Here is a 19,749-nt window from a genome sequence, read left to right as displayed (position 1 = left end):
AGCAACCAGCTGTGTGGTGCTTAGCTGCCTGCCGGGTTAAACCAGAACAAAAGTATAGGGTTTTTTTGGCCAAATTTTCATTAAAATAGTACATAAGATAAGGAAAAACTCTTCTATAAGTTATCCAAACTGTTTCACAAAAATAATCCATAGAGTGGCAGAATAATCCCAATTTAGAATCATAGAATTATGACATCGTTAAGGTTGGAAAAGACCCTTAAGGTCATCGAGTCCAACCGTTAACCTAGCACTGCCAAGTCCACCACTAAACCATATCCTCAAGCACCACGTCTACCCGTCTTTTAAATACCTCCAGGGATGGAGACTCAACCACTTTCCTGGGCAGCCTGTTCCAATGCCTGACTACCCTTTCAGTGAAGAAGTTTTTCCTAATATCCAACCTAAACTTCCCCTGGCGCAGCTTGAGGCCATTTCCTCTCGTCCTATCACTTGTTACTTGGGAGAAGAGACCGACCCCCACCTCGCTAAAACCGCCTTTCAGGTAGTTGTAGAGAGCAATTAGGCCTCCCCTCAGCCTTCTCTTCTCCAGACTAAACAACCCCAGCTCCCTCAGCTGCTCCTCATAAGACTTGTGCTCTAGACCCTTCACCAGCTTCATTGCCCTTCTTTGGACATGCTCTGGCACCTCGATGTCCTTCTTGTAGTGAGGGGCCCAAAACTGAACACAGTACTCGAGATGCGGCCTCACCAGTGCCGAGTACAGGTGGACGATCCCTTCCCTAGTCCTGCTGGCCACACTATTCCTGATACAAGCCAGGATGCCACTGGCCTTCTTGGCCACCTGAGCACACTGCTGGCTCATGTTCAGGTGGCTGTCAACCAACACGCCCAGGTCCTTTTCTGCCAGGCAGCTCTCCAGCCACTCCTCCCCCAGCCTGTAGCATTGCATGGGGTTGTTGTGACCCAAGTGCAGGACCCGGCACTTAGCCTTGATGAACCTCATATGGCCTTGGCCTATTGATCCAGCCTGTCCAGGTCCCTCTGCAGGGCCTTTCTATCCTCCAGCAGATCGACACTCCCACCCAACTTGGTGTCACCTGCAAACTTACTGAGGGTACACTCAATCCCCTCATCCAGATCATCAACGAAGATATTGAGCAGGACCGGCCCCAACACTGAGCACCGCTCGTGACCGGCCGCCAACTGGGTTTGCCTCCATTCACCACCACTCTCTGGGCTCGGCCGTCCAGCCAGTTTTTAACCCAGTGCAGAGTGCACTTATCCAAGCCGTGAGCAGACATCTTCTCCAGGAGAATGCTGTGGGAGACAGTGTCAAAGGCCTTACTAAAGTCCAAGTAGACAACATCCACAACCTTCCCCTCATCCACTAAGCGTGTCACCTTGTCATAGGAGACCAGGAAGCAGGACCTCCCTTTTATAAACCCATGCTGGCTGAGCCTGATCCCCCGGTTGTCCCTCACGTGCCGCGTAATGACACTCAAGATGATCTGTTCCATAACCTTCTCCAGCACTGAGGTCAGGCTGACAGGCCTGTAGTTCCCCGGATCCTCCTTCTGACTCTTCTTGTAGATGGGTGTCACATTTGCTAACTTCCAGTCATCTGGGACCTCCCTGGTTGACCAGGACTGCTGATAAATGATGGAAAGTGGCTTGGCAAGCTCCTCTGCCAGCTCCCTCAGCATACTCGGGTGGATGCCGTCTGGCCCCATAGACTTGTGAGCATTCAGGTGGAGGAGCAGGTTGGTGACTGCCACCTCTTTGACAACTGGGACTTTATTCTGTATCCTATCTCCATCTCCCAGCTCAGGGGCTTGAAAACCCTGAGGATGACCAGTCTGACTATGAAAGACTGAGGCAAAGAAGGCATTAAGTACCTCAGCCTTCTCCTCATCCTTCGTGGCAATGTTTCCCTTCTGCATCCAACAAAGGATGGAGATTCTCCTTGGCTCTCCTTTTGACACTGATATATTTGTAAAAACATTTTTTGTTATCTTTAATGGCAATGGCCAGTTTAAGTTCTAGCTGGGCCTTCGCCTTTCTAATCTTCTCCCTGCATAACCTCACAACATCCTTGTAGACCTCCTGAGTTGGCTGCCCCTTCTTCCAAAGGTGGTCGGCTCTCCTTTTTTTCCTGAGTTCCAGCCAAAGCTCTCTGTTCAGCCAGGCTGGTCTTCTGCCCCTCCTGCTCATCTTACGGCACGTGGGGATGGCCTGCTCCTGTGCCTTTAAGACTTCCTTCTTGAATAACATCCAGCCTTCCTGGACTCCTTTGCCCTTCAGGACTGCCTCCCAAGGGACTCTGTTAACCAGACTCCTAAACAATCCAAAGTCTGCCCTTCTAAAGTTCAGGGTAGCGGTTTTGCTGACCCCCTTCCTTACTCCTCCAAGAATTGAAAACTCTATCATTTCATGGTCACTGTGCCCAAGACCGCCTCTGACCACCACATCACCCATCAGGCCTTCTCTGTTCGTAAACAGCAGGTCCAGCGCAGCACCTCCCCTGGTTGGCTCGCTTGCCAGCTGCATCAAGAAGTTATCTTCCACACACTCCAGGAACCTCCGAGACTGCTTTCTCTCTGCTGTGTTGTATTTCTAGTGGATATCTGGTAAGTTGAAGTCTTCCACAAGAACAAGGGCTAGAGATTGTGGGACTTCAGCCAACCACTTGTAGAATACTTCGTCTGCCTCTTCAGCCTAGTTGGGTGGTCTATAACAGACTCCCACCAGGGTATCTGCCTTATTAGCCTTCCCTCTGATCTTTACCCATAAGTGCTCATCCTTATCATTACCTTCGTTGAGCTCTAGACAATCAAAACACTCTCTGATGTACAAGGCTACCCCACCACCTCTCCTTCCTTGACTATCCCTTCTAAAGAGCTTGTAGTCGCCCATTGCAGCACTCCAGTTGTCTGAGTCATCCCACCGTGTTTCCGCGATGGCGACCATGTCATAGTTTTCCTGCCATGCAACAGCTTCCAGCTCCTCATTTTAATTTAAATTAAAACTTCACTATTTCCTTTTAGTCTTACAGGGAAATTTGCATGTAAACTTAGCTATCTTTTTTATTTTAATGTAAAATCACCAAGTATTATAGTGCTTTAGTGTAAACACAGTGTACAGGTATCTCCAGGACTACCAAACTGCCAAGAAATTTGGCCTATTAGCACACCAACCAACAGATTTATGACAGAGCAGTAGTAATACCCTTTACAACATGCATCTTCTGCAAACTGGGAAGCCATTTTATTTGTCAGCACACCATATCATACTTGATAGCTTTGTATATCTGTAGTTGCTGGATCATATAATGTAAATGTATGTCAATTTATTTTGTGACATTACTTTCTTCAAATATGATTTTGCAAACTGACTGTTCAATTAGAATTACCTTCTGAATTAATTATAATAATTATATAAGAGCTTTTGCCTTTATAAATCAAATGCCTTTCATCAGTAATATAAGCTTTCCAGACAGACTGAATTTAAAACTGGTATAACTCCTTAAGATATTATGCTCTTTTTTTTCCACATTACTAAACAGACAAAACCAAAAGTATTTTGATATCCATTTTACCTATTAACAAAAGAGGAGCTCAAAATGTGAGATATTTGATTGTGTTATAAGCCAACAATGAAGGTTTTATTCCTGAAAAAAGGGGCTCTTGAAGACATATAGGAAATTATCTTAATGGTAGCAAATTATGATATTTATTTTTTCAGAATTTCTCTAGAGTCCCTGTTGCTTCATAAGTAAGTTGCTTTGGAATTCATATTATACCGAATAATGAAAGTGTTCATATTAATATAAACTGAATAAATGGTGTAATAGACAACAGTAAATTATTACTGGAAAACTAGTTTACAAGTATATAAGACTGATTAATTGTTTAGTTTTGTTAAAATTAAAGAACAGATGAAAGTGGAGAAATCTGGAAATTACATTATTTCTTAGTACACTATTTATTTTATATTACTTTCATCTATTCTTGTCTGCAAGAGTGATGTTTTATGTAAAATATTCCTCTGACTATTAGGAAAGGTAGTAGTGGGAAAAAAAGAAACAGAAGAGTTGAGGTGAGAAGGGCCTCTGGAAATTGCCTAATCCAAACCCCCTGCTCAGAGCAGGGTGAGCTACAACAGGTTGCTCAGGGTCTTGTCCAACCAGGGTTTGAATATCTCCAAGGATGGAGACTTCTCAACCTCTCTGGGCAACCTATGAGTGCTTGCCCATAGAGTAAATCCAAAAATTCATTGTCCTTGGATTTCAACACAGAAGATGTTATTAATTTCTCATCTAAATATCTATAAGTGTCTTCCCAATCAGTGTCCTTCAAAGCCACAGTCTGATGTAAAAATCAGTTTACCAACATGACAGCCAGCATGAAATCAGATAGGGAAGTTGTATTCAAGTTTTCTCAATGAAATAAGCAGGAGGAATTAGTTTTACATTCATGCCAGAAAGTAGGTAAGTAATCTGAAAGATCTTCAAAGGATAGCTTTTCACAGGTGAATAATTGAAGTTGTGGCATGTTACCATAGACAGAGAGAAGCTAGCACTGTCATTAAGGCATGTTTTATACATAGAGATGGTTCCCAGCTGACATGTCAAGAAAAGAAGTGGTCAGGCAGCCATAAAGTGGGATTACAAACTCTCCCGGTTCAGGAGCTGTTTTTTCCCCAATACCTCCGCAAATGTCGAGAATCTTCAAAGGAAATAGCTGGTCCCATTTCTATTTGGGCTATGGAAGTTAGCCAACCAGGAGCTTCTGGAAAGATCAGGCCATTCTTTTCTTCCCTCTTTTTTAAGATTATATTGTCTGGGTGCAGTCCAATCCAGAACTCAAAAAAGGCACTATTGGAAAACTGCTATATGTGAAGTAGTATGTTAGAGCTCACCTGGTATGATTTGTGTCTGCTGAAAGAGACATAGTAGACTCTATAAATGCCTCCAAATGAATGCTTTGAAAACAAACCTAAAATAGTACCTGTGTGTCATCCAACTGAATGCAGTTATACATAGTTTTAAAGATGTGGTTGTGTGTATATTTATATATACACACACATATATACATGCATGTGCATTGGGTTTTTTAGATGTGTAGGCCTTGTAATCACCTCAATTTATGTATATATCTAAAGAAACCTTTTTTTAACAACTTCCATACTTTCCATACAAATATTATTAAAACACCTAAAAGCATTTGAAAGTTTTTTTCTTAAAGGAAAAATAAAATAAAAGTGTCCACAGTTCTTCTGAACAGAAGCCATTTTGGAATTGCAATTCTGTATATGATACCTGATGTCTGCTAATTTAGCCTGCAGGGGAATCGTGTTCCCTCTGCAATTGTTGTGAGTCCAGGGAGCTTCTGTAATTGCAGGCATTCGGGCTAAAACCTGTATTCAAATCACATTCATTCTCATCCCAATTTGTTTTCCAACTCCAGTGCAGTGTTGAAACCACACTTAAACCGAAACCACTCTGAATGATAGGTTCTCTGTAAACAGTGGGCTGCTCTGGTGATGCAATGACTTTTGCACACCATACCATACCATACCATGCCATACCATTGCAAGAACTTTAAAAGAAAATATTCTAAAATCAGTGTTTGCTTGTTTTATAAAAAAAAGAACAGGGAGAAGGGTGTTCCTTATCTTTTCTAAAATAAAGCATGCAGCAATTTATTTACTGATACAAACTGAAGTTTCACAGAAAAGGCCCCCAGAATCAGATTTTATACCTGTGACCAGGACAAATTTATCACAGTATAAAAATGTCTATATGAAACATCCAATTCTAACCTTCTTTTTCACTAGTGATTTTAATATCGAAAACAGAAGAAGGAACAAAAAATCAGATGCATAATTTTAAACTCTATTTTGACTGACTGTTGAACTAGTGTCTAAGATTGTACATAATCCATACCTGATGTCTTAATTCAGGGTCAGCTGTGTTCTGAAAAAGAAATAAAATTAAAGAAGAGCAACAAAGTAAAAAGGAAAAAAGATTAAGAACATAGAGGAAGAAACGGAACACAAAAAATCCTTCATTTGGATTTTTTTTTTTAATTCCTTTGGACTACAAATCTATGTATAAAACTTAAATTAAATTGACACAAATGCAGAAATAAATAATGGGCTGAAGACAGAAAATATTCTGGTTATGTGATGAAATTAATAAAACTTTTTTATACCTTGTTTTCTATTGAAAAATCTTGACAGAATCCAAGTTTCATTTCATATAGCAGTACGAAAGATCTGGTCAAAGGCCCATTGAATTCGATGTAATTCTTGCTATCTACTTCAATGAGTCATATATTTAACCTTTGATGATTCAAATATACTTAAGGCATTCTAAAAAAATGGTAGGTTTAATAGGTGCCAACTACAAAATACAACATGTACTGACCAGGTTTTCTTAGGCATCTAGAAGAAAACCTAACACTGATTTGAAGAAGGGAGAGAATGGCCCTCTCTAATGAAGTGAAAACCTGAATATCCAATTTAATAACATATTCTTCAAATTTTAAGCCAATTTGAATACATTAGTCGGGATTTCAACTTCTTTCTATCCCATCAGAAGTGATAAGTTAAAAAGAAAAAGTAAGCAGTGCTTTATTTTATCAAGTTGTATTTGCAGCTATGTTAATGTATGTACTCAGAGACCAAAACATTACAGTCTGCCATATAAACACCTGTTAGGTAATCTTATTATTAAAGATCAACAAAAACATTCAAAAATGTTAGAAACCGTATATAAGTTAATGACTCAGAGTCAGATATAATTCTTTTAAAAGAACAAATAGCCATTATTGCCAGATACAATTTTTTTTTTTTTCACAAAGGACCGGCATTTCAACACTTGTAGATTTGTTTTAGTAAATGAGACTATTCTCACAGTATAGATGCAGAGTGAGTAGCAATCTACAGAAACAGTTTAAACTGGGAAAATGTCACAAATGACAGTCTTCCAAGATTTTTGTGAGAATACTACTATATATAAAAATTTAAATTATAGGAAAGAATTCTCAGAACGCTCTTAGAAGATATGGATGTTGCTCTGACTCAACAAAACATTTGCAAATGTGTTCAAGTCTCTCACTGTTCAGAAAACTACTGTATGAAACAGACATGTTAGCTGATATTGCTCTGGAAAGCAATTTGTTACCAGAAAAGTATTGAAGGGAAAATTGAAGCTTCTTTTAGCATGGCTCACATTAGCACAGCTTCTTTTAGCTCGGCTTACATTTACCAGAGGTTCTGTGCTGCATGCCGGTTTCTGTAGTGAAGCCACAGCGGAGAACAGGAGTATGAGATGACAAAACCGGGATGCCCGTGAAGCACTGCACCATTTTGTCAGAGAAGAATTAGTCTTGAACTGATTCCCAAGCAACATGAACGTGATTATTTACAGTATTCAGCAATGTTTGAACTTTCCCCAAGCCAAAGTATTTGCTTGCCCTGAAGGATACTTCTGACGGGGAGAGAGGAAGAGAGGAAAGGGAAAACATCAGTTCCAGATTAAAAGAACCTGAGGTATGTTCTCTACTAATACCACTTCTAGTGAAAATCAGTTCATTTATAAATGAGTTTCATCTTTCTAATCTCCTTGAAATCTACTGTTATTACCACTATCTAGTCTTAATGGCTTCATTTCAGGGGGATTACTTTTGTCCTCAGCTTCCTTTCCTCCAAAAATCATTACTGGTCTGTGCAGGGACAGCTAATGAGGAGCCTCTGATGTCAGAGCAGATGCTCCCACCAGCAAGTCAGCAGAGGTCATCAGTCTTGTCTACATTATAGGAAGACGTGTCCTTTCAGGGACTTCTGCTACAGCAATCTATATCTTGCCAGTTCCAGCTCCAGGAACAAAACAGGGATTTACTTCCAACAAGTCATCAAAGACTTTTTGCAAAAGTCCATTTATAGCAAAAGCATATCACAGCAGAGAAGCACTTTCCACCAAAAGGAATTTCACCACAGATACCTGTCATCTTTCTCGAGTTTGTATTCATAAAGGTAGGAAAAAAATGTCATTCTATTTGCGGTTAATATTCAGACTTTTACAGCCTGCATGGTCTTGTACCATATGAGCAACCTTCGAGACGTTTTCATTATCAAGTGGCACTTAAGTCTAACCTGCTCAGATAAAATAGATCTTAGGTAGACTCTGTGCAGGCAGGAGTGATATATTCTCATTTTATGTGCAATGAAAGTTTGTACAATGACTGTAGATTGAACAAAGAAGTTCTGGAATTTCCCCTTATTATATACTATTACATAGAAGTGGTAAAAATTACCATTTTGCTTTTCTATACATGTTATTGTAATTAAGCAGTTTCCATTATCATTTCTAAAACTGAATGTCAGCAACTTGATTTCTTCTTTGACCAATAATCCAGCACATCAACAGCTACAAGATCTGGATTTTTCTATGGTCTGCACTGCCAGATTCCTGCCTAAGCTCTGACTCTCACCTCTCTTAATGAATGTAAACTCATTCTATATGACTGTCATTCTTGCAATCTTATTTTCTCAAGTAAATCAAAATTAAAGGTGTTGCTAACATCATCTTTTTTCATCATCCTGTCATTTCCTCTAACTTCTTTCTGTATGTTTCATACATTGTAAGAGAGGAGTACATTACAATTCTGACACATTTGTGATTTTAACCCAATCATTATGCCTGTGCATGAATCCATCCAGCTGCAAACTTAGAGCATTATTAAAGATGTTAAGCAGTTATAAGATTTCCTGCTCAGACATACTCACATAGACCCAGTATAAGTCTTCTCTGTACAGGATGTATCCCTACATTAATACAATAGCCAACTTTTACGTGAAGTTCAAGTTACACAAAAAGAACAATATTTTGGCCTCCATTTATATCATTGCAAGCACCATAAGTTTAATGGGCTTTCACATATGTAAACAGGACAGACATCTGGGCCAAATCCAGCTCTGGAATAATAGCTCCATTGCCTTTAGCCCTGGCTTTCACCCAATATGCATAAACAGGGACCTGAAGGAGATTTTTCCTAGTATTTTAAGATTTTATATCAGCTGTTTTCCAGCACGATTTCTGGAGAGAACAAGTCAGGTAGATTTTTTTTTAAGGCAAATCCTGCTTTTCAAACAATGGTATTAATGTTACTTGTCTATGAACATTCTAACTTGATATCCATAAACTAAATCCTGCATGTTCAGAAGAAAAGGAAAGGCACTTTTCTACAATGAATAGATTTATAGTTTCCTAAGTGTTAAATTTTCAGAAGTCATTAGTGACGTGGAGTATGAATGTTCAGCTTTAAAATTTGTTAGAAATCCAAACTTTCTGGGGATGGGGCCTGTTTAATATATTTCTAACAGAGTACCCAAACCACTGCACAAATAATCACTTGTGCTTCTGGGAAGCTACAGCCAAAATGTCTTTTCCATTAGGTTTTTTTGCATAGGTGAATGAGGTTTTAGTAGCTTCTGGCAAATGTTACTTATGGCAGAGAGTGTTTGTTCTAATCCAAACCAATGAGCTATATAAAGGTTAAGGACAAAGATACTGGAAAATTCTTCATTCCTATGATTATATTCCAATTTTAGAGGGAAATAGCTGCTTTCTGTATTACAATGGTGTGATATACTACTCTGAAGATCATAGTAAACGATATAAAGCATTCCCACTCCTCTATGTTACAAGTATATGAAATCTTACAAAACCAATATCGCCTGTATATTACCTGAAGTTTTTATTTACGAAGTCTCCCTCTGCCTTTATAGCATTTCCATGTTATCTCGGTTACTGAGAAGCTCAGTTTTCAAATAAAATCACTAAAATGTGGGCAGTTATCTGTACAATCAATAGAGATAATCAGTACAGCTCTAGAAGTTCATTATTTGAACACTTTTGCACATATGCAATAGCCATGTACCAATGAATGTTCACATCTCTAAAAAAAAAATGCTATAGGCTACCAGACAATAGCATAAAAGAACAAAATACAAATAATACAACTGGAAAGACATGGTGAATGTACTTAAAAACAAGGACTGCTGTTACAACGGAACATGAACCAAAAATGCACTGATCTGGCATAATTGTACTTACGTTCTCCCTAAGCATGGACTGGAGTACTTTCTAACAGAACAAACTTGAGCTCAGAACTTCTTCAGAAAAATATCCTCAATAAAATGCAGGGGAAAATGAGAAAAACCCTCATTTGTCTATTAAATAGACTCCGTAAGCCAAGTTACCCAACCCAATAAAGCACCCCTTTATACCCTTTCAACAGAAAAGACGAAAGCAACTAGGTCATTACAAAAACTGACAACTTGCTTTTCACAAGCCTCCTTACAATGTTTCTTCCAGGGAGAAAGTCACAGTGAGTCACTCACAGACTGGAACATGGAGAAACCTGAAAAGGAAGAGGACAAAGGTGGAACCAGAGGAGAACAAAAACCAATGGCAGTGAGAGAATGAAATGAGAATGAAAGCAAGACCAGAAGCAAGCAGTTTTAAAGTTTTAGAGAAAAAGTGAAAAAGAAAACAAATTGTCATTTTGGCAGGAGGATTAAAAAGAGCAAAAAAGGAATTAGTAGCTTTCATTTGATAGTTTATATATATCCAGTTTAAACCATTGTAACATGCAAAAAAAAATATTGGATTCACTATATTGTAGATAGCAGCCAAATGGAGATGCAGTATATGAAAAGACAAAGGCAAAACAAACAACCCTCCAGAGTTTCTTCACCAAAAGAATATAAAAAATGCTGAATGTACAGGAGAGATATTCATACAGTTCCATATATTCTTTTATATAGGAAAAAAATGGAAAAATAAATTCAAAAGAAGGTCTAGCTTGCTATGAAAGGCAATGGCGTAACTTGCATTGTAAAATCCCTTATGATCTTGTTCATGTTACTAAAATTTCCAATGCCAAATACCTTAACATACTTTTCTGATTTCTTGAAAGTAGAATGGGAAAAAAATGTAGATTTATTCACCCGTTTCAAGAAACTAAAATTATTTGTAACCAATTGGATAAAAAATTTGCAACTTACAACAAATTATTTTTTCTACATATTTAAAAGAAAACATACTGACTGATACACTTTGAACTTAATCTATGCAAAAACAGCCAGCAAAAACAAAACCTTAAAAATTTGTCAGTCTTAATTTTAAGTAATGTTTGTTACCTAAAAAACTGCTGTTCTAACATTCATACACAAGAAGGATTGAGTTAATATGGAAGAGGTTCAAAGAAGAGCAGCTAGGTTACATTGTAACATGTAACAGCTTTTAAAATTCATTAATTTATGTTATCTGTTGTTTATACATACCATATAACCTTCACCACAGGCATTATCAGCAATATCATCATTGAGATGGTTGCAATTTAATTCATTATGTTAGATGTTCTGCCAGTAATATAATGTTAGAGAGGAATTTATTTAAATGTCTCATTCACCTGTCTCTATTTTACAGTATAATGCCCTACCAGCAGTTCAATATTACGTACTTTTTTCATTTTCCTTGCATACCTACTTTATGTTACTTTTGTAACATTTTTAAAAAGAGGTTGACACTTTAAGAAGCCTTTTCAATCAAGTGCTTCATGACTTCACCCTTTCAGTTTGCAACCAAAGCCACATTTCTCAAAGCATTCTATTGAATTTACCACAAAAGCAGAATTTCAGAATGGGATATATGAGAAAAATAAAACAAAACTAAACAAGATTGTCAGTGTTTGGCTTGTACCTGTATTATCCCTAAGGACTCATATTTAAGAAGAAATGAATTTGTTTCCTGTGAGAAGAGCCACTGTGGGTGAGCAGAAGGAATAATCCAACAGCCGGCTCAGTAGGGCTGTACAGAAGTTACAGAGTTCAGCTTGTAACCTCTCTCTGTGCCATCCTAGCTCTGCAGCTTGATTTCAACATGTAGCACACCTTCTCTGGAGTTAAATCTTGCTTAATAACTGTCCACGGTAACAGAGAGAGAAGCCACAAAGCTGCAGGAGCTCTGTCAATAGCAATCCTCCCTGCTAAAGGAAAACAGATGCAGATACTGTTAAGGGAGTGTCTTATGCACCATACAAGCCATGATATGGTAGTGGTTATGTTTCAGAGCAGAATAACGGTGTTCGAGAGGTTTTGTTTTCTGCTCCTCATCCTCCTCATCCTCCTCATCCTTAATGAAAGGATAGATCAATAGAAATGCTTTCACTGTGAAAGAAGCGTGAGTTGTGTTACAGTCATCTACAGATCAGGATCATCTCCCAGGAGAGTTCTTAGTGAAAAGGCATAATGCTAAGAAAGTGGTCAAGGAAAATGGGCACTGAAACAGGTAAACTTTCAATAAATATGTGCAAACTCAATGTTGAATGATAGCTGCCTGCTTTTGCAGGGAGCCCAGGCACCATATAAGCACAAGGTATGCTAAAGTCAGGAAGGCAGCAAGGCCAAGTGGAGGTTGACACCAATTTTTGATGCTGTACAATGCATTGTTCCATGGTTTCGTTGTGTAAGACTACAGAGGGTACAGGTTTTGGGAATTAAATGGCTTCTGGGCTTCTGAATAGATTGAGAGTTCTCAAGTGGATTTAGAGATCTCAAAAATCCTGCATTTTCAGGAGATATAAAGAAATGGCAGCTCATTGTCGAGCTTGGATGTCTGAACTACAGTCTGGACTACACATGTAATCCACTCAACAAAACTCAAGCACAGATGACCAAGTAGCAGGTCTACATAAAAGTTAGTCTGAATTCTGATCAGTTGTTCAGGAAAAAAAAAAAGAATAAATATATAAAAAAACCTCAAATCTTGTGATTTTTTTTTTAATTGACTTTTATAATGCATCATTGTTGACATGATTTTAGTTAAGGAGAATGATCATCAATTATAATGGAAAAAATGGATTAATGCATAAAGACTCAGAAAACATTTTCTTATTCACTAAGCTCTGTATTTGTTTTTCCTGGAAACTTTTCTCAGAAACATTAATTAAAATAAATTAACTACTTACTTCAAATATTATTTCAGACTTTTAATGGTTCTGATGCGAAATACCCTTGTTTAATGTCACAATAGGTACATTTTGTTTTATTTTTATTATTACAAAACCCCTTCTGTTCCCTCCCCTGTATTCTATATAATGGCATCCATTATTACAGAAGAAATGACTTAACTCCACTTACCCCCAGAGGAAAGTTTACACATTCACAGGATGTTTTAAGAAAATGTTTGCTTAAAAAGTGAGAATGCTGCCATGTTTTATAAATGGAAATATGATACTTTTTAAAAGGCAGTTGTGGTAACAGTTTGTTCACTTGAGAATGTGACTTCATTTCCTGTAGAGCTGAGTTACAAAATCTGAAAGGAAAATGCATTACTTTTTCATCGTAAGAAAATACTGTCAGTTCAAGTCCTGGATTAGCTGAGGCCAGGTTTCTCTGTCATATCACAAACAGGACAGAATTAAAGGAAGTGTCCTATATATGATTAACAATTAGAAATATCTTGCAAATACTCATCTCATTGCCCACACTGATCTTTATGGATGCAATCAAGAAACTGCAGAGTTCTTCTTCCCTTTATATATCATTTCCCAGTTTTCTCAGTGTGATAAGTTAAAAGAAAGCTGCAACTTAATAGTAGTTGAAAATACAGTTTGTGAGAAAGCAGAGGCTATAGGGTTAAATATTGACCTTTTAATTTCCAGTTCAATAGAACTATTTATGTAAGGGGACAAGGGAAATTTCTGTCCAAAGCTTTAAAGCAAGACTGATCTTTAAAGGAGAAAATGAATTGAAAGCTCCATATGTAATATTTGTCATGTGCAATGAAATCCAAATATCTCATTTGGAACCAGACTGCCTCATCTTTATACCTATGGCCTCAACGCCACAGCTGTACATTGCCAAGCAGTGATTATTTCACACTCTCTCTTCAATGAATGTGAGAGGTAAGGTTGTCCTATAACGGTCATTATTTAATTCTTAGTTTAACTACAGCTGGTGTAAATCACACACCCACCCCCCCCAAATGGGAGGATGTCTTTAGAAGAGCTGCTTACTGTAGGATGCTTACTGCTTTCTGGTTTTCTTGCTGCTTTTCTTCAGTGCTGGAAAACATATGGGTTGAACTATTCTTATCTTTCAATAAAAAAATATGAAAATTAATGAAAACCTGACACCACCTATTTCAAACTATAAAAGAAAAATGTTGCACTGTGAGAATATAGAGTGTCACTTCTACATTATGTTTAGCAGGTTCCTGATAGAGGCCAGTAACCATCATTTCAAGGTAAAATACATGACAACTGAGAGATAAGCTACTGTAGAATTACTTTCTACCTCCAGTGTTTTAATACTGAAGATTTATTCGATTATCATGAATACATACTTATGGAACTAAATTTTACTAACAGAGATAGCTATAGACAAAGTTCAAGTGGAAATTGAAGTTCATATTGATTAGGAACATCAAATGACAATGTCAGAATGAGGAAGAATAATAGACTATAATAAACATCCATGAGAAGAACAAATATTTTTTCTCTAATTGACATCTTTGGAATATCTGATCTACTTTATCTTAGAAGGTGAAAGTCATATTTATTTATGTTTCAGAATATAAATCAAAATTTGTCCTGGCAAGATCTGAAATAAAACTGTTTCCATTTCTTCAACAGAGGAAAAAAAAGTCTCTTGAAATTATTACTTATATAAACTGTGTAATGAAAACAAATTTTTTCATGACATTGAAAAATTTATCATCTATAACACTAATATATTTCTGAGCTGTATGAGTTATTCTCTGCGGAACATATTAAAAAGAAAGAACAGATTTTGAATTGTTGTGCTCCACAATGCAGGCCATAAAGTCCATATTCACAGACTAGTAATAACTGCAGCACTCAGTGTTACCATAGCTATGACAGATGAGGCAGTCAACACCGTTTAGTTAAATTATTGTTTCCTAGATAACTGAGTAGTAGTAGCAGTAATGGTGAAAATGGATTGACATAGGTCTCAGACAATTGGTAAGCAATGTTAGAGTAAAGGTTTTTTCTGGAATTCCCTCTCCCATGTTTACAATGTGGTACAAAAAGTTGGATTACCTACAGAAGATTGGGTCACTCATCCTTTTCTTCTGAGAAGTAACCAGAGGAGGACTTGGAAGTGATACTCAATTTTCCATAACTGTCTGAAAACCAGATCACTCTCCAAAGTAACAGGAGAGCTGGTTTAGGCTTATTCCTTACTTAAAGAGATTCAAGTCCATCCATCTTCCTTTTCCAGAAGAGTGTTGTAAATACCAAGCTAGAGGGCAATCAGGAGAACTCTATTAACTTTGGGATAGAAGGTTCTGGGGTCTATAAAGAAAGGTAACAAAAGTGTACAGTTTATGACACAGCCAGGAGACAGATACTAGCATCACAAAAATGTTAGTTTCTCATGTTAGCCATGTATTATAAACTAGAAATATAAAACCAAAGCAAATCTAAAAGATTAACCTGAAAGCAGACATAAACATCAATGTTTATATTCTTTCAATTAAGTGACCTAAGCACCGCATCATGTACCTTCTTTCAGTGTCCAGAAATTTACTTTATTATTATTTATTATTTTACAAACGATAATATTTTATTGTAATTTCATTGTCAGGTAGGATTCACCACACCATTTCTGAACACTATTGCTTTATTTTGTCATCAATAACAGAAATACCATCTTTTTAATGTGAAATAGAGGGACACCTATTAAACTTGATAGATGTGTCATAGGCACTCGAATAATTATAGTCAAAACATGACTTTCCCTATGAGAAATTTATTACATCTAACAAACAATTCTTGTTCCTAAAATTTGTCAGAGGAAGTTATATGTGAGCAGGGACTCGCTATAGAATTGTTAGTTTATTCCCTATCTGTATGTTTCCAAATCTTTTGCTGATGATAATCCTTTTCTCTGTTTTTGACAGCATTCATTCTATCTGTTAGTATGACATTATTGTGAAAAAAATTGTTCACGTGTTGCTGTGCCTAGCTTATTTTGACCCTCCTAGGGTCAAGATGTGTGAGGCTAGCCAGCCCTTCAGAATTAACAGTTTTCATGTACCTTTAAGTAATTTGTTTTTAATGAAAATGGGGACAAGATATCTAGTTGGAATAAAAATATGAAATCTGTTCTACAAAATGAGGGTATCAGGAAGAGGTTTTGCAGGACAGACTTTCACAGAAGAAACTAGAAATCTCTTAAAACGTAACTATCAGAGCAGCTGTGTGGGAATAGTTGCTCATGAAGAATATAGTTTCTGACTAAACCTTATTGGAAGGTGCTTTTTCAATTTGAAATTTTCACATGAGACTTTGGAGCTGTTCCAGGAAAAGCCAATCAAATCTGTGAGCTCACTCTTAGCAAAGATAAGATAGAGCGAGAGATGCTTGGGTCCAGAGAAAGAATTTGTTTAAGACTTCATCTCCCTGATAAAACTCCTGCTGCCTTCAGCATAGTCTGGCACTTCAGACCCCATGGCTATAAACAACTCAGAAATGGTCAGCTAAAGAAATGCAAACATGGAGATGGACAAATTGGGTTTAGGGATAGGAGAACAAAGAGATTAGAGGAATAGTATTTAATATATGTGAAAGAAAACATAAGTCTCAAAATCAGACATAATATGAAGGTGCAAACCAATGAAGAAAAAGCAAGGTGCAATAGTGTGCTGGCAAATATATAACAGCCCCAGTCAGATCCAGAAGTGAGGGAGAAGAAGCTATCAACATCTTATTCCTCCTAGCAAAGGACTCCAGATGATGAAATCTTGGTGCTACACACACACATGCAGACAAACACACTAAGATGAAGCTGTCAACCTTAGGACCCAGAGGAGCAGTGGAAAGGTGAGCATAACACAGGCAAAAGAGTTAGATACTAGAAAGTGTGTGTACAACAAATTTAGCAGTACTACTATTAATGAGAATCTTTCTTTACAGAGATATTAATTTCTTTATTTTCTTTTTCTTTCTTTTTCTGTAATAATCAGATTTGGACTAGTATGGTTCCTGGATTAGGCTATTATGATGTCATCTATACCAATGAATTACTGGCTTTATGTATAAGGTGTGTTACATTTTCACATAAAGCAAGATTTTGAGGATACCACAAATTACGCCAATGAACACAGAGTCATAAAATACTTACACTCTCTTAAATTATGTTCAGATTCCTTACCTTAGAAGGTAACCTGAAACATACAAAGTGTGATATTGAGGAACCAAGGAACTGAGATTTACAGTGTCTCAAGAGACAAAGAGACACCTTAGATTGCTTCGTACGAATGGAAGAGCAGTACAAAAACCTGAGGGGAAAACCGACACTGAAATAATTTGAAAAATGTCTACATGCTGTGATGTTATTGTATTTCTACAAAAAAAGTCAAAAGATTGAACATGTCAGCAGGTTATTTAAGGATTGTGAGTGATCCCTGGGTGGAAGGACAACAACAAAAGAAGTTAGGGTATAGGTGGTAATCACATTTTCAGACAACTACACAAAATGACTGCAAGGTAAGGATTGTGCTATTGCTGTGGTGCGGCAGGAAATACAGCAAACTCTTCTCCCTGTCATCTATATTGGTCGTTGCCTTGCCCCTCCTCTACATAAAAACAATAGAAAGTTCTCTTTCAAAAGACTTTCTTAGATCTATTTGCTGCTATACCTACATTCATTACCTTTTCCTTAATCTCTTTATTTTCTAATGGGATCACACTTGGGCTTCTTTTTTATTTAAGGAGGGCAGTCTTTTTATTAGCTTCCTGTTTGTTTGTTATTCATCATCTCAAAGGGAGTGTTGCTTAAGATACGTAATGACTATAATTTTGAGAGTGGCTGTCCCAAAGCTATTGATCTAGTACAAACATCATTGCTATATTAAAACTGACTAGCTGAGGGAATGAATCTGGTCCAAAGCAGTTTAAAAAACTGGTCTATTTTTTGCTGACTTTTGTCAGTAGAACAAAAGAGTCTAGTCTAGACATGGAAAAAGAGGAAACGGAACATCCTATGTATTTTGCTTTCCTTGGGTTTCTACAACCACTCATTGAAAGGAAGTATTTTAGCCATCATCATTGTAGAATCTGAGCACTTTATAGTATGTCTCTGAAGAGAAACCTGTCAGCCTATCCCTATCATACAGGTCTGGAATTGATACAACTGTATTTTTTCAAGGGAGCTTTCTGAGAATTGAGTATGTGGAATTATTCACCCAAGATCAAATTTGGATCTGCAAAACTTCTAGTTATTGTCAACCTTAGACTCTCTCTCAGATTTTGATATAGTAAAGTTCTTTAACTATCTGAGGTTGTGCTGGAATAAACTGAGGTTTGTGGATACTCAGGGATTTGGAACCAAGATCATGTCCAGTTCTTACAAGGTTCTGAAAAACAGATATTGTCTTTCTTTGTTTCTTGAGGTTAAATCCAATAAGATTTCTCAGGACATGCTTGACTAATAATCATAAAAGTAGGTACGTCTCTTGATAAAGTGGCTGGTATTTTTTTTTTAAAAGCATAGTTAGTGATAACATTTTATTTAGCATTCAACTAGTTAAAGAACTCAAACCAGAAGACAGAGATCTCAGACTGATTTTCTCATCTTTTGAGAAGGCTAAAGTGAAGAGTGCCTGAAACTCCAGAGACAAGACTATATGAGGTAATAGAGGCATGCCCTCCATAAACCTGTTCTTCTCTACAAAACACCATTTAAGATTCAAAAGGTAAGAAGGACCCAGAAATGTCAGTTATCCTGGTAGTTAAAATAATGTTAGTTATTTCCAGTGTGCCTTATATTTTCAGTACTAAGTACCAAATGTTCAATTTCAAAACATACGTTGATCTTAACTGTCATCAAGCTGTAGTCTTCAGTGACTAAGTCTGCTCTGAGTAAGAGAGAATATACACATATGGTTTCCCTGGAAGAGAGCACTCAAGGAATTATTACTCTGAGAAAATGTTTGCATGCTGGTTTTCCTCTTTTCCAGGAAAAAAATAATTTCCATTAGTCTAACTGGTAGTTTATTACTACTTTTCCCAAAATCTTTTCTTGCTTGCATCAGTCTTATGTTTGAATGCTTTCCTATATAGCAGGAAAAATAATATATTTCAGGCAATTGCTCTCTCATCCCATTCTGTAAGGTATTAGAAATGTACAGAGCATAGGGAGAAGTATCAATATATCAACAAAGGGGAGTCAGTTTTATTAGATTTTTTTAATATACAGAATAGGCCCATCAGTCTTACTTCAGTCCCTGGGAAAGTTATGGAACAAATCCTCCTGGGGGCTATCACAAGTCAAATGAAGCACGTGATTGGGACAAGCCAGCACAGATTCACCAAGGGCAGATCGTGCTTGACAAACTTGATCACCTTCTACAACAAAGTAACCTGCTTGGTTGATGTGGGTGGGCGGTGGGCATTGTCTACCTGGATTTTTCCAAGGCTTTTGATATGGTTTCCCACAGATTCTTCCTAGATAAACTGACGCATTATGGTCTAGACAAGTGGTCTATGCAGTGCGTGGAGAACTGGCTGACGGGCCACACCCAGAGGGCGGTGGTAAATAGCTCCTTTTCAAACTGGCAACATGTCACAAGCAGGGTTCCCCAGGGATCAATATTGGGCCCAATGCTGTTTAATATCTTCATAAGTGATCTGGATGATGGGATCAAGTGTACCCTGATGAATTTGCTGATGATACCAAACTGAGTGGGGA

The sequence above is a fragment of the Nipponia nippon genome, unplaced genomic scaffold, assembly GCF_047370975.1.
Source record: "Nipponia nippon isolate SJK-2023a ecotype South Korea unplaced genomic scaffold, ASM4737097v1 scaffold_6, whole genome shotgun sequence".
In the NCBI taxonomy this organism is placed as follows: Eukaryota; Metazoa; Chordata; class Aves; order Pelecaniformes; family Threskiornithidae; genus Nipponia; species Nipponia nippon.
Note: the sequence above shows the minus strand (reverse complement) of the source record.